The sequence below is a fragment of the Ambystoma mexicanum genome, chromosome 5q, assembly GCF_040938575.1.
Source record: "Ambystoma mexicanum isolate Mex_15411 chromosome 5q, UKY_AmexF1_1, whole genome shotgun sequence".
NCBI lineage: Eukaryota > Metazoa > Chordata > Amphibia > Caudata > Ambystomatidae > Ambystoma > Ambystoma mexicanum.
Window position 1 is genome coordinate 90,633,901 of NC_090933.1, and position 16,125 is coordinate 90,650,025.

Below are 16,125 nucleotides of genomic sequence, written 5' to 3' on the forward strand. Positions count from 1 at the left end.
CTGCCTCCCTTGTCTCTCCAAACTCTTGTAACATGTGATGTTTAGACCATTTCAACCTTTCTGAAAGACTGCTCTTGAACAACTTGTGGTCCGGATTTTGTCCCAGCAATGAGTATTTTGTATCCCATCTACGATTTCCTACACTACAGTTAAGTGAGAGGTTTTGGGGCTAGTTCTTCTCAGCCTGTCATCCACCTTCAATGGCAGCATGTGATTTTGCAGAATCGCCTTTAATGGCTGTCCTTTGTTGCATTAGTTATTAATTTTATTTGAATGGGTTAGATCTAGCCTGCATAGCTGGCTTGTGAATGGTGACAGCATTTATGAAATTCCTATGAGAAAAAGATGTACCATAAGTGGTGGAAGTTGAAAAAAGGAACTACTGGTACTCTGGCTGCATTCAAAAAAGGAGGGAATGGGATGGTCGGACTGGTGGCCTTGGTGGTACGGGTGTCGAGGGGGGGTAGAAGGTAGACCAGGATCACAAACTTTGGCTGAAATAGTTGGATTCAAAGTCTACAGTAATAATGTTTTAGAGTTTACAAATTGCATAGTAAAGCCACATGACCACATGTAAATCCTTATAGCAACATGTTAATTTGTATTTGTTTAGTTATATAGCGCACCGAACCCTTGGATATCTGGGCGCATTTCTTATAGTTACATATGTTACAGATTTACATACAGTTTAGACAGTATAGGATACATAGGAGACATATTTTACAGATTTACATACAGTTTAGGCGGTATAGGAGAATGCAATACAAGAATACATGAATAGGTAGTTCAGCGCAAGTAGGTATAGAGATGAACAATGTAGGCAGACCTACAGATTATTGTCTCCTGGGTGATGAGCCACATTTTTACATTTTGTGAGAAGGTTCTGCTCTTAAGGTTGCTGGCAATGTATTCCTGGTTTTGGAAGCTAAGACCGGGAAGCTGCTGCCCCTTGTCTTCTGAAGCAATGTAAGCGCAGGCATCTTGTTGGTCAATCTGAAAGGTTGTGTGAACATTTGTCACTCAGATATCTAGGTGCTAGGTTGAGGTGCTAGGTTGAGGAGAAATTTGTGAGTGAGAGATAAGGTTTTGAGTGTAATTGTCTAATTGATAGAAAGCCAATGCGTACTGCATCGCAGCTCTGAAATGTGATGAGATCTGGGGATATTCATGGTAGATCTAAGTGCGTTGTTTTACAATATTTGCAATTTCCTTAAGTTACTTGGATAGAGTGAGTGCTCTGGCTATCATGATGCAGTTGGCTGTGGACAAGAAGGGTCTGCAAACATTAATTAATTTACAAGTGTAGGCGGTAGCATTAACTTGTCTTGTCAATGTTAGTGCAGAATCCAGGTAGATTCCTAGCATTTTCACTTCCTTGGATATATTAATCTTGTTGCCGTCAATGATAAACGAGTTGAACTGTTTGTCTAATCTATTAAGTCGGGTTTGGGAGCCTATGAGGAGTAACTCTGTCTTATCATCATTAAGACAGAGTCCATGTTTAGCCATCCAGGCTTGTATAATAAGGTAGATGTTGTTTAGAAGTTTAGAGTCTATGTGGTAGTCGCCTGTGACGGGGATGAGCATTTGGGCGCCGTCTGCGTAATTAGTATAGGAGACACCCAAGTGGTCTCGATCATCGAAGAGAGGCTCTGCATGTAACTAGGGCAGGTTCGGGGCACACAGCAGATGCAAATACTATTGTAGTTCTGTTATTCAGGAATGACTGACTCCAAGCGGTAGCTTTGTCAGAGAAATGGACTGCAGACCCGAGGTGGTTGCATAAGACTTTGTGATTTAGTAGATCATAGGCAGCCGATAAGTCTAGCAACAGTAGGAGGGCTAGGTTGCCTTTGTCTTTTATGTTATCCATTTGTGTTTTTTAGATCGATCAATGCTGTTTCAGTACCATGTCTAGGTCTGAAGCCTGATTGTCAGAGGCCCAGGAGGTTGTTGCTTTTGAGGTGTTCCTGAATCTAGGCTGCCTTGTCAATAATTTTCAGAAGGAATGGAACAGTGGTGATTGGTCTGTAATTGGTAGGGATGTTAGGGTCAATGGTGTTTATTTTTAGCATTGGGAGGACCCAGGCGTCTCTTTCAGACTGCTGGGAACTGTGCTAGTTTCGAATGACTAGTTAATTATTGTGGTAATAAAAGGTGCAAGATGCCACATGAGCACATTAGCTGGGCAGATGTCCCTCTGACATCTTGATAGTTTTAAGTTCAAGATTATGCCCTCAACGTCCTTAGTGGAAAGAGGGGAGAATTTGAACAAGTTATGTGGATCAGGTGGCGATGTTGGAGGAAGAAGTTGGGTAGCATCAGTGGCAAGGTTGAGTTTTTTGGTTTCTGTTTTGGCTTGGAGTAAGTCTATTTTGTCTGATAGAGCTTTCTGTATATTGGTGCACCGTGCTATGTCGTTGGAGGCGGTCTCAGGTGGTGGTGTGGGAGGTTCCAGTTCTCTAAGAATGCTAAATATTTCCTTAGTGCTTGATTTTGCTTTGATGATTCTGTCATTGTAGGAGTCACTTTTGGCTTGATGGATGGCAGTTTTGTAAATGAGGAAGGCTTCTGCAAAATTGTCTTTGTTCTGTGCTGAGGGGAGGCTTTTCCAGAGTGTTTGTGTTTCTTTAGTTTTTACGCAAGGGTTTAAGGTGCGGGGTGAACCATGTATTGATGTGAGATCGGGGTTTAGCTTTCCGCATTTTCAGTGGCGCTATTGTATTAATAGCGTTGAGAAGTGTAGCATTGTGCAGGTCTACTAGGATGGTTGGGTCATTGTTAGTGATAGGGTGGTTTAAGATGAGACGTAGCAGTGGGAGTAGTTCTTACAAAGATGGAGCATTAGTGGCTTTGCTGATTAGAAGATTAGCTACTTCTTGCTTTAACAGGCCTGGATTCACTAATATATTTGCTTTTGTCGTTAATTAGTGAGAGATTAGTTGTCATGAATCTGGAGCCTAGTCTTGCATTCCTAGTTTTTGTTGAGCAAGATTGGTTGGGAGTGGGTCTTGTGGCAAAAGCTTTAATCCATTGGGTTGGAGTGAGTGGCTGTAGTTGACTTTGCACTATTTGGGCATTGCAGATGAGTTTAGCTGCCTTTTGGTGGCAAGACAGTAGGAATGCAGTTGGAGTGATGCTGTCCGACAGTGATAGACTTCGGGCCATCGATAAGGATAAGCTACGTGTACTACGTGAGACGTAGTGGACTTTGGTAAGTGCCTGTGTGTCATTGCTTTTGCCATTAGCAATGGTATCTGTAGCGTAGGATGCCATAGCGGGTAGCAATAGAGGGGTGAATGTATTTAAAATGCTCATGGTAGCTAGGGCGAGCAAGTTCATGACTAGGCAAGTTGGAGCTGTAATGAATGTGGTGGCACATGCTCGATTCTGCTGAGAGTGGCAGGATATGAGCCGTTTATCAGAAGTGTGTTAACGCTAAGGCTAGGAGTTAGAACAGGTGGGTCATGGCTAGGTACGGTGAGGCAGTGTTACTGGATTTAGCCGGCCGTCTACTAGGCAGTGATGATGGTGCCAGGCTGCAGCAAGCGGGTGATTCGTTGTGTGCTAAGTAGGCTAGGTGTGGCACTTTGTTTGGCTGTGGTGTCTAGTGACAATAGTATGTCAAAAGAGGGAGTTATGCATAATATTCAGTAAACAACATTGCAACATAAGTTCAATTTGTGGTTCGATCAGTTAACACTTAGCAGATTACCAAAAGATGCGAGACTGTAGGTGTGTGAGCAGTGCACCTCATACAGTATCAGTTAGATAACCACAAGTTAATCTAACAGTAGTATCACATTTGAGTTAAGCCAAAAGAATATCCCTGTGACTTTAATTTTCACATCCTTAATGGTAAACTAAGTCCCAGAATGCAAGATAATACCAACCTGAAAAATCTAGTTAGCCCCACTGTACTTTCAGTGATTGAAGGCATGTAATAAAAGAAGTTCATGTAATGAACTTCCAGCTCGTTGTTATTCATGATGTTGAAAACATTTGATTAATGACTTAAAACAACTTTATTTTTTGCATGTCAAGATAGTAGACTTCATGGATATAAACAAATCTATAAATGGGCGATGTGTGCTGCTCACTTTAACTATCGCAGATTTGGAAGGTAACTGGTGCTTTGCAGAATCGTACTAAAATGTCGACCAAATACTGGTGACATGACCTTTACTATAATTTTGCACCGTACAGAAATCCTATTATGCCGACTAATTAGATGGATAGCGGGGGAAAATTAAGTTTAAAAAAAGCTGCATCAGCTACGTCGCATGTAAGTGGGTAGGAATTGATGTTGCAGGGATAGAGGGGAATTGGTAGCACACACCAGTGTGCTGCCAAAAAGGTAAATAGGTTGGGAGGGAGGCGGGTAGGGGGGATATAGGGGAAAAGTGATCTATGTGATCACTGCGCCTCGCCGTATAGGAAGTCTGCATTTTCAGAGTCGACATTTACGTCGGCGCAGTGATCACATAGATCCATGCTTTGCAAGCTTTTTGACTTATAAATGTTCCATCATGCATATGAAAGGTTCTGCCACTGATAAAAGAAATGTGTTAGCAACCTGAGCACCTTAACGACATGCAGGGCCACGTGTGTGTGTCTCTGTGTGTGTGTCTCTGTCTGTCTGTCTGTCTGCTCTGACTTGGGAAGCTGGCAGTGCTTGAATGTCCATCTTGAGCCAATTCTATATTTGGTTCAGGAAAAAGAAAAGGCGTCAAGTGTGTGTTTCTTGAGCCTTTGAACTAAAGGTACGCTCTGTCAAAAGCAAACGAACTAGTGGTACGGCGTTCCAATGATTTATGTTACACTTCCAACTCTGGGTGCCACACACACGTTTGGTGCTGTCACTGTTCAATTTCCTCCTCTGGCTCAAGGTCTGTGCCACATGAGCACTAGCGGAAACTTGTTGCTCTTTTTGTATTGAATTGTGAAACATCTGCTTATTTCAACATGCGTATAGCCATGTTTGTGCATGGATGCATTGGCTAGTAAACATGATGCTGTGTGTGAATGTGGACCTTGGCATTCATACAAGGGATGAGAGACCTTTAGGCCTGACTAGAAATGTAAAATTTGTCATTGGTGTGCCTGTGTAACAGAGGAGATGATGGGAGAGTAAAAGGGATTGCTGGTAATATCGCTCTAAATACAAGCTTCTATGCTTCAAGAACGCTTATGAAGTGGCGCCTGGGCTGTTTTGTGCCGTTACGGTCAAAACAAAACGAGATGATGGCCGAAGATTTGGAATTAATCTTAACCTCTGGTAATTGCTCTGAGCAACCCTACATACCATCTTTCTTCCGCCTGCCAAGCCATTGTGGAAAAGAGATCGACCATGTGTAAATCAGGCATAGTTCCACCCCAAATGTCGTGGTGGTAGAGGTGTATTCTGCCGTGTAAAAACCTAATCTCTAGTAGGAGGAAGCCTGTAGGATTGTCAGTCTAGCGATTGTTAATAAGGGGTTCCTTATGTGAGAGAGCCAGCTGTAGAGACAAGAAGGCAATGAGGGAAGGGTTGAGTGGCGGGAGGAAAGAACAGTGTGAATTTAGCTCAAATGGGAGGCTTTTTTTTCTCTTTTTTTTTTCCTTTTGGAGGAAACGCACCAAAAGTAAATAATCTGTGCAATAGCAAATACTGGGACAACACTGGATGTGCCTTTTTAGTGGCACAGGAAGCCTGAGTGGAAGAAGGATAAATTGGAGCAAGCACAAATATAATACTAGTTCTGAGAGGAGCAAAATACTTAATGCAGTAGAGCATTAACTGCTGTGTTAGTGGCCTCAAATAGGTAACTATATCAAAATAAGAGGGTAATAATCACAGTCGACATACACCAGGTCTTCTGGTTTCTGATGCCTACAAAAAAGAGGGACACGTGACAAAAAAATATACTAATAATGATTAAGACCAGGTTTCAATTGTTGTAGTAAGAGTAAAAGTGCCTCTTATTTATGATTTACTGTTTTTTAAATGGTTTTGTACCCAGTGTGGGGTACGTTGTGGGTGTGAGAACTCATTAGGTATGTACACCCCTCTGTCCTACATAGATGCAGAAACACAACTGTACTTGACTGCAGCTCGTGTTTATTGTTAAATCTCGGCCCATCTGGATGTTTTCAAAGATTCTCTATTATTTCAGAGGTTCCCTATCATCCTAGTGATCTAGCACTCTGAGCAAAATTCCCCACCCATCCGCCCCCAACCCCATAGCTTGGGCCTCCTCTAGTGGGGACATCTTGCACCTGTATCCCACATCTCTTCTTGTCCAAGAATTTTTTCGGATTAATGGTCGTTGCCATTTTCTCCAAGTCATTGGACCAACTTACAATCATTGCGGTTGGTTACCTGATTCTCAAGACTAAATTGTTCAAGCTAGATTTTCAAAGAGCCTTTATGATCTGATGGTACACATACTCTCGACCTTCTCCAAATTGTCATTCTCTCGCACTCAAGGTTTTGCTTAAAGACAATAGTTTGTTTGAAGGGTGTTGTAAGGAACTCCTGATGGCAACAGTAAAGACCGACACAAGTGATCAAAGTTCAAGGGTGTTTATTAAACTGTATGCAGGTTGGAAAACACCTAATCTAAATCTAAGATGGGAGCAAGCGTTGACCATCAAATGAAAATAAGGCAGTCCTAGTGGCGTTGTGTCAAATAAAAAAGGGCCTATACTAAGACACCTATTGCCAAACCTTACAACTAATACATAAAGGGTGTGGGATGGTTTTCAAGAAAAGAAGGAAGTGTTCACAACTAGTAGCTTGGGTCTCCCTTGCCCACGTTTTGAGCACGGGCCAAAAAGGAATCTTGGAGCACAGTACACACTCGAGCTTCCCCAGCACGAGACGACAGTGCTACTTGCAGCTTTCAGGGCTGTCGATGGCCAAGTCTTGTTTCTCTTGAAAGTCTTTTGCCTTTGAGGGCCTGACGTATTCAATAACAAAACAAAAGTTCCTTCAACAAAATGAGTTTGTTTCTTGGTTTCACTTAGGGTGAGGATTCTTCACCGCTGGGTCCCCCTCTTCCGTGCTAGGATCCCAAAACAGTCCTTATCGATATCAAGGCCTTGGGTGGTTGTGTCTCCTGTTTCTGAGGGCCTGATAAGTTCACAAAACAACTAACAAACAAAGTTCTGTTCTATATATCTCTCGGGTGATGGCTTCACTCCATGGTCTCCCTCTTCCGGGCGCACCCCTCTTTGCTTTCAGCCTCCCTCCATTGGGGTCACTATGGCTTTTCCAGCGTTCACCAATCTTTCTTGGGTGATGGCTTCACCCCTGGGTCCCCCTCTTCCGGGTGCAGACCCCTCTTAATTTTCAGCCTCCCTCCACCGGGATCACTATGGATTTTCTTTTCCTTCACGCACAAATCTTAATGTCTTTTGAAACAGTTCCAGTAGACATCCCTCGGCCGGGTTCACCTTTGTCAACACCCTGTTTCTTGGGACTTTAGACTTTGCCCCCTTCCCGCCTGCATCCCTCTTCCGGGTTCAATCTTTCCAACTTGACATTTACTTTCAATGTTTACAGGATTCACTTTCCTGGCTTTCTCATGTGGCGGGATTCACTTCCCTTGCTTTCTTTATAGTTCTTAGCTCAAAGGCTTTCCACTGTACAGGGATTTAGCTTCACCTCCTGTATGACCATTTTGACCTATCATGGCGGCTCTCCTACGGCCTTCTGGTATCTGTAGTTTTACTCATATAGTGATCAACCAGAGTTTGTCGGAGCAGCACCCACGTGGTGCCGGTCCCCTTCTGCAGCTGGTCTCCCCTTTACAATCTTACAGTTCTTTGACTTTTCTCACTTTGCCACTTTGCAGCCTTCATCCTCCACAGCCCGGTTCTTATTGGTTCCCCCTCCGACTCACCAGCTGTGATGAACCGCTTGGCTTTCCTTGTAACTAGAGTCAAGGCCGGGACCAAAGGAGCAGGAGTCTCCCTCGCTCCGGCTTATCAGCGTCAATACGCTCTGTGTACCGTTGACATCTGCTGCAGCACACTTGGGCTATTGTCCTCTGTTTTACGATTCCTTTTGCAGAGGTTTTGCTGGGTTTTGTCGAAAAGGGCAATGTCGTGGCTCTCCTCGTCAGCCTCTCGATGTTTGCCGCCTTTCTCCTCCTCTTGAACTGCTGGGTCTGGATAGCTGTCTCGTCGTGCGGTTTGCCTTGCTCGTACTGTGCTCTTTTGCTCCACGTTTTATCCCTGTGGGGGAAAGGAAAGGGCCGTCATGTGTGTGTGATTCTGATCAATAGCCTGACCTAGCCTGACCCTTGTATTGGGACATGTCAGGTAAACGGCTCTGCTGTTAGTCCGTTCTCTTGTGTGTTGTGCGAAAGTGCTTTTGCATGTCCTACGTGCTAGGATGGGGAAAAGGTGTTTAAAGAAGGGGGATACCGCGTCTCAACTGACAGTGTCCCACTCCCTCTCCCCTCCCCTCCTCTCCCCTCCCCCCATCAGTGGTGTCTCTTTCCCAGGCCAGGTTTTCTGGGGGAATCATCACTCATTCATCACACAAACCAGGGAAAGACTTGAAGAACTGTTAGGAGGAGGGAGGCACTCCTGAATTTAGTTTTGGATCTTTTGGCACCCTGGTTTTTGGAACTTTGTTTTCTACAGAGAAATGCTTTTTTTCACATCCTGAGTTACTAGTTTAAGGGACGGAAATAGGTTTGGACATGAGACGGTGGAGACATTTTGATTTGGACATCCTGACAAAGACACTAGTAGTTTTGGCTGTGGCAGGAAACCCCTCTTAGCTTTAGGGCAAGCTAGGAGTTTCCCCAACCGCGTTTTACTTTCAATAAGAGTTTGTAGCAATCAAAAGGTCACCTCTGTGTCCGTCTCATGCTTCGAACCCCTACAACTGTCACCATTACAATCTAGTTTCCATGTAGGCCATTCCACTACTGGCACTATCTGATTATATTTTATAGGCTTGCCATCTTAAACTATCCTCTATTATTGTATTTCTTGATTTATCAGCTTCACTTGATTCTGTCAATTACCCTACACTCATAAAATCTTTTTCTTCACTTGCGATAACTGGTACTGTGCTTTTTTCCTACTTTGCTCATTGTTCTTTTTCCGTTTCTTGGAAAGGTTAATTTTCTTCTTCACAGACCTTCTCTTATGGAGTCCCACAAAGCTCTGTTCTTGGTCCTTTTAGTATTTACATTCTGCACTATTCCGTCTACTTCTCTTATTCAGTCATATGGTTTCCATACACATTTTTTCTGCCAATGATGCACACATTTTGTTTTGCTTTCCTACGTTTACAGATTCACTCCATCAGCAATTGTCCCATCTTTTGTGATGGTCGACTCTTGAATGGCCACTTATTTGTTTGTATTTTTTACAATTTAAATGAGATTTTGTTCTTTCCAGCAACTACAATTATTTCATGTCCTGGTTCCATTTATTTTCCTCCTTTACAGTTCGAATTCTCTCCAACAGCACACAAAATGTATGCCTTCTATTTGATTCGGCTACAATGCCAAATTTTGTCAGTTACTTGTGCTTGTTGGTTTCAACTTTATAATATTTTTAAAAGTGTCATTTAACATTTTCTGCAATGAAAACCTTTCTTTTGATCTTTGTACTGTCTCTTTTAAAATTACTTTCTTTAAACATTGACTTACCTATATATTCTTCCATTTTACATTCTGCAGTTAGTGATTTAGTTTAATGTAAATTATACTTCTATTTCATTTATTTGGCCCCCTCTGTGTTGGTACACTATTTGATATAGATTTTAATTCCATTTTTTATGTATTGTATTTAAATGCATAGCTGGACTGCTTGCGTCTGTTTATTTTTCTGAGCTAATTTCATTATGTCAACATTCTCTTTTTTTCATGCTCTACTTCTGTAGGTCTACTTCAAATTCAAGGTCCATCCCATGCAGTGTATTCCCTTCCATTCCAATGTTTAGCTCCTAATCTTTGGAACAGTTTTGCCATGCTGATATTAGTCTTTCTGCCACTTTATTTAAATTTAAAACCTACTTGAGAGTATTTTCTGTCTTGACATTTCTACTATTTGTTAGCTTTTTTCTTATTGGCGTTTGGTAATGGTACTAGTATCCATTAATTTTGTTCATAATTTTGTCTACCATAATTTTGTCTACTATCATTTGTAATTGTGCAGCACTTTGGATAAAAGTGCTATGTTATGTTATTTTGCATTTATATAGCGCCTTATATACCATTGGTATGGTCTGAAGGCGCTGGTAGGTTGAACGCCTTTGGGAACCGAAGTTCAGATCAGTAGAGAGAGTCAAAGGTGCGTGTGAACACCGGCTATGTGTGCAGCTGGTGCGGTATTCGTGTAATAGCTGCTTCTTAGCGGTAGGTGTGGTGGTTGAGAGATCAGGAGTATGTGTTCGTCCTGGCAGGATTTACCCAGACCGAGTGTGGCTGCGTTAGGCCTGAGGAGAACGCCTGGCTGGGGGGGGGTGTAACCAGCAGTGTTTTACTTAGAATGCTGTGGAGTATGTGGCGGATGTTAGTATGGTGGCATAGTATCTCTGTGTTCTAGTTGAGTGGTGGTGTAGTGGGGAGAGTAAGCGTGGTGGTGTGATGTTCTATGCTCTTTCAAAACATTCTTTGCATTCCAGACCATACTATATACGTCAGGCAGTTCTATGTGCTCCAGTCCGTTCCATGCACTCCTATCTACTGCATGCATCCCAATCTCCTCCACACACTCTGGTTCGCTTGACGCACTCATGTGTTCCAGTCCGCGTGCTCAAGTCCGCCCAGCGCGTTCTAGTCTGCCCCACGCATGCACTCTTCCGCGCTCCACTTCACTCTATCCATCCACTCTACGCATTCAGTATCTCTACGCAACTCGTCCGCTCTAGTAACAGGTCAGTTCCACTCTGGGCACTCGTTCGCTCTAGGCACTCGTTCGCTCCAGGCACTCGTCCATTTTATGCCCTCACACGCATTATGTACTCACCTGTTTTGTTCACTCATCGGCTCTAAACACTCGCCCCCTCAATGCCACTCACCCGGTCTAAGTAACTCCTCTGCTCTTGGCATTTGTCCGCTTTATCCCTCGTATGCAACATACTTTCATCTGCTCTATGCATTCATCCACCCTGCGCAATCATTTGCTCTCTGCACTTGCCCGCTCCCGGAACTCACAAGCTCCCCACGCGCATCTGCCCTCCGCACTCCTCTGCACTCTCACCCGCCCTCCGCACTCATCCACTCCCGGCACTCATCCGGTCCCCACGCATTCAACAGCAATATGCACTCATCAGCCATATAAAGTCATTCACTAATACACAGGAATCCTGTTCCATCTATTCGTCTGTTCTGTATACCCAGGCGCTCTATACGGACAGGCGCTCTAAACACCCAGGCGCTCTATGCATTTATCCCCTCTTCATACGCAACCGCTCAGCCTGATCATCCATTCTATACACTCATCCAATTTACATATTCATTCGATTTATACACTCATTCAAATTATATAGTCCTCTGTTCTTCTACTAAATGCTAAATCCTCAGTTAGGCGGATGTGCGGCGGAAATGAGTTCCATAGCGTGGGGGCCAAGGCTGAGAATGATCATCCGCCTAGCCTGACTGAGTTTGTCTTAGGTATGACTAGGAGGCCGGCTGAGCTTGATCTTAGGGTGCGTGGGGAGTGATAGGGTTTTAGTTTGTCTTGAAGATATTGAGGTCCGGTTTTATGCAGTGCTCGATGGGAGATGCATAAGGTTTTGAAGGTCACCCTTCGTGCTACAGAAAGCCAGTGCATCATTTTAAGGGCTGGGGAGATATGGTCTCTTGTGCCGAGCGCAAGTAGTATTTTGGCTGCCGCGTTTTGTGCCCTTTGAGTTTATTCAGTTGGTAGGCGTGGATTCCCGAGGTATAGGGGGTTTGCGTAGTTCAGTCTTGATAGAACGATTGATTGGACCGCGGAGAGTCTGTTGGGAAAGGAGATATGGAAAGATGCGCCTAAGGGTTTTAAGGTGGTAGTGGCAGGACTTTGAGACGTTGTTGACTTGGCGCGAGAGTGTTAGGTCAGAGTCAAGGGTGCATCCAAGATTTTTCACTGAGTTGGAGGGGGTCGGTGAGTTGCCCATGGCGGGTGGCCAGGGTAGTGGGTGCGGAAGAAGATCGGAGTTGCCACAAACCATGATTTCCGTTTTGGAGGGGTTTAACAGGAGGTGGCTTTGGGTCATCCAGAATTCTATGTCAAGGATGCAGGAGGCCAGGTCAGGTCGGTAGTTGGGTTTTGAGTTCAGGAGTTTTAGAATTAGTGGAGTGTCATCGGCGTAGTTGTAACACAGGATGTTGTGTGAACGAATTATTGGTGGGAGGGTGATCAAGTAGAGATTGAACAGGAGGGTGGATAGGCATGCTCCTTGTGGGACTCCTGTGTCGACAGGTCGGGCTTGGGAGGTATAGGTGGAGAGTATCGTTATTTGGTTATAGCAAATATGACATTAAAATAAAGATAATATCTTGCATGTTGAAGGTGTTACAATGCTTATATTGCCCATTGTATTAATTAAAACAATTAAATACACTTATTGCATGTTTATGGGCTGATAAAGTACATAACGTGTCTGGACATGCCTAAACTTCCATACAAAGGGGAGTCTGTGATTGGGAATTTGAGGAAAAGTATACTGCCTCTACTGCTATGTCATTTCCTTGTTTGAAAATGGCTATTTCAGGGTGCACGATTTGCACTCGCCACTAGCCATTGATATTTCACTCTTGGCGAGTAAGAAATTGTGTGCAGTGTGTGTGTATGTATCAAACGCAAGTGACAAGTGACTTTGTGACTGGCTAGTAGCTTGCAACTTGAATCTGTGCCTCCTGGTTAGTGATATAGTAACTAGGTTGAATGATGCATTAATTGCTCCATTTACCTTTCGGAAAGTCCCATTGCTAGCTCGGAAAGAACTGTCCACAATTTCAAAACATTTATAAGAAATCATTTGGAAGAAATATACACAATCAGTGAGTTGAGCAACAATGTATCTACCTATTGTGTGGAACCAGGAATGAGATGTGGACACAAGGACTCATGGTATTGGTTATAGACTTTTACTAAATAATAAAGGTGTTGGAAAATGCCTTACTGCCCCTAATTTAGGAAGTATTTCCCTTCCTCAACCAAAACTATGTCAAGTGTCCACATGTCCAAAGCAAAAATGTCCTGCGTCGGAAATCCTATCCTAGCCCTCTCATTCGAAAACAAACTATCAGGTGTTATGGGTGTTGTCTTTGGGCTTTGAAAGTGTGCAAATGTTCAAGTTCAACAAAAGGTATAACTCAAACAAAGGTTCCAAATGGATAATGTTCACAGTTCCAGGGGAGCGACTGCCTTCCCCATGTTTCTCTCCAACAAAAGAAAAGTTCAAAAGAATAACAAAGTTCTTTATTGCCCAAGAGGATAACTCCCTCCTTTTGGTGTTTCAATTGACTCTAGGGGAAATGACTCCCTTCCCCAGGTTTCTCTTTTGAGGGGTCAGAAATGAGAGATGGCCACAAAGTGGTAGTGTTTTCAACATCAGACATCTTTATTGAAAGAAAAGGGTTGGATAAAGTCCTCTCTGTCCCTATCCTGAAGAAACTTTCCCTGTCCAGGAAACCTAAAACTAAAGATCAGTCTGTGTCTTATTGTCAACATTATATGCACTGTCCTTGTGTCCAAAACATATGTGACCCTCACACTAAAAATGTACAAACTAAGAAGTGTAGGGAAAAAGTGCCTCTGAATTATGTTTAACCAAAATGTTCAACGGTGAAACAAATAAATCCAACAAAAATGGTTTCTCCAAAAGAGAAGTCCTTGGATCCATAAGGCAGTCCCCTTGCTCAGGATTATTTCAGGAAGGATGGAGAAAATGTATTTTTCCCAAATAATGTTAGCTTAAAGTGGGCAAGAATGTCTCAAGTAACAAGTCTCTCAAAGCTAGAAAAAGTGTTTCTTTTACACAACTGTTATTTCATGCATGGTAAAAATGTCTCTTTTATCCAACTGCTTCGCAGATGGCAAAGTGTCTCTTTTATGCAACTTCTTCAAGGATGGCAAAGTGTCTCTTTTAACCAACTTCTTCAAAGATGACTTCCTGGTATGCTCTCCTGCCATGTATCTTTGTACAATATCTTTATTTCATGCACTCTGAGTGGACTCCCATGTATACTCTCCTTTAAGGTATCTTTTCCCCCAAAAGTCTTACTGCCTGAGCGATCCCATTTATCAGGTCTTCTTTCAGTGTTCTCTTTATTTCCTAGCAAAGCACAGTTGTACTCTTGTACTGTCTATACGTCATTGACTCTGGATTTAACTTGTCCCCAGCTTCCCTATATGGACCTTGCACATTTGAATGTGTTCAAGTTCTGTTTCTTAACTTTATCACTAGTACTTATTTGCTTATGGCAATGATTGCTCCAACTTTCCCCGTATGAACTTCTCATATATGGAGACTTGTGCAAATCTTGTCTTTCAGCTTTTTCATTAACATTCATCTGCTTATAATCACATTTGCTCCAGCTTTCCCCATATTGACATTTCAGGCATTAGGAATTGTGCAAATTCAGTCTTTAATTTGGTCGATATTCAAAATGCACTTTCAATCGTCCGTGTGCTTGTCGCTACGCCCCGGGGGTTCCCACTATCTCTAGACCAAGTCACCAGTCTCTCATGGTGTTTCTACCTCCTGCATGCCACTGCAGTGAAGTCTTAATGCAGGTATGGCATCCCCCGCTTGACAGATCCTCGTTCAGCTCTTCACACGGCCTCGTATTCACTCCCCGGTTCGACCGCGTCCTTCACAACTTCTCCTTTACTGCCAGTCCCCTTGTGGCTTTTCCTTGGAGCCTGCCAAGCTCCTCTGGGTCGCTCACCACTCCGGTGCAAATTAGTGATAAGCAGCAGCTTGGGAGCACATGCCTGCTTCAACACGGTCTGTTTTCACCTGCGGTTTTGTTTTTTATTTTTGCATTTTTAAAGCGCTCACACAGCCTGGGGCATTGAGACGCTGTTACAGGAATATGTCTCTTTATAACACGCTTAATACCCAGAGGTTTCTAAGCGTGGACCTGGGGATCGGACCTATGTTGCTTCATGTCGTCTTGTTTCCAAGGCGAGCACATTGCCGCTGAGCTATCCTCCACGGTTCTGCCTCTCGCTTTGTCCACGCTGCTTCTCAGCTCTCCACTTTCCGTTTGCCAACCAAACCATCTTTAAATGTCCTGCGCAGCTGATTGACCTTCCAACAACTAGTGCTTAGGGTTTCTTTCAATCCACATTAACTCCTTCTCCCTCGTCTCAGTACCTGAGGCACTATGGGAGTTTGAAACCATAGGATTAACAGGACTTCCAATTAGATTTGGTTTCTGACTTTTATCTATCACAAAATCATCAGGGATATGAGATGTGATTTGAATGTTATGTACATATGAGGTATGAATGGCATTTAGTCCAAAATGGTTGTCAAGAACGGTTTGAGTTTTGTAACTGGAGGTATTTGTATAGTGACAGGGATTTAGGAATTATAAGATGGTCTTCATTTATAAAGGAAAAATACCATGTTCCCCCTGATGGAGTCACCACATCTCCTCGAAAGCCATCTCCTCCCATGTGATCCTCCCTCATAATACCAACCCTATTGTCAGGATTAGGTAGTGGCTGCCATCCCCTGGCTACATGAGAGGCGACCATTCAACACAACACAGATCCTAAGGGCATAGATCTTCCTAGGGATTCTCTTTCCAGATAAGACCTGGTATAATCCCCTGCCAGGTTTCTTATATACAGTTCCTTTATACAATTTGCGTGCAGGTCCCAGACTCACAAAGCAACTGGTATACTCTCCTTCCAGGTTCTCCTGTACTGTACCTTTACACTGTTTGTGTTGCGAATCCCAGATGTGCAGTTTGCCTGGTATACTCTCCTGACAGGACTTTAGGAGTCCATCTCTTTCTTAGTGCAAGGGGGCATGGGTCTTCCCAACACTACTCCACGGCAAAGTACTGTGACTATGAAGTTGACAGTGATTTCAATCAGGATTACTCTCTTGCCCACTCTCTGCAATCAATTCACTCTTTCAGGGTCTCGTTGCCTCCGTTTCCGCATCCC

General features: G+C 43.4%; 1 protein-coding gene across 2 annotated transcripts in view; it reads left to right on the forward strand.

Moving 5' to 3' along the window:
- BLOC1S4 (biogenesis of lysosomal organelles complex 1 subunit 4) overlaps positions 1-16,125 on the forward strand; it is a 295,649-nt gene that overhangs the window by 175,747 nt on the left and 103,777 nt on the right. The gene's annotated exons all lie outside the window — the stretch shown is intronic.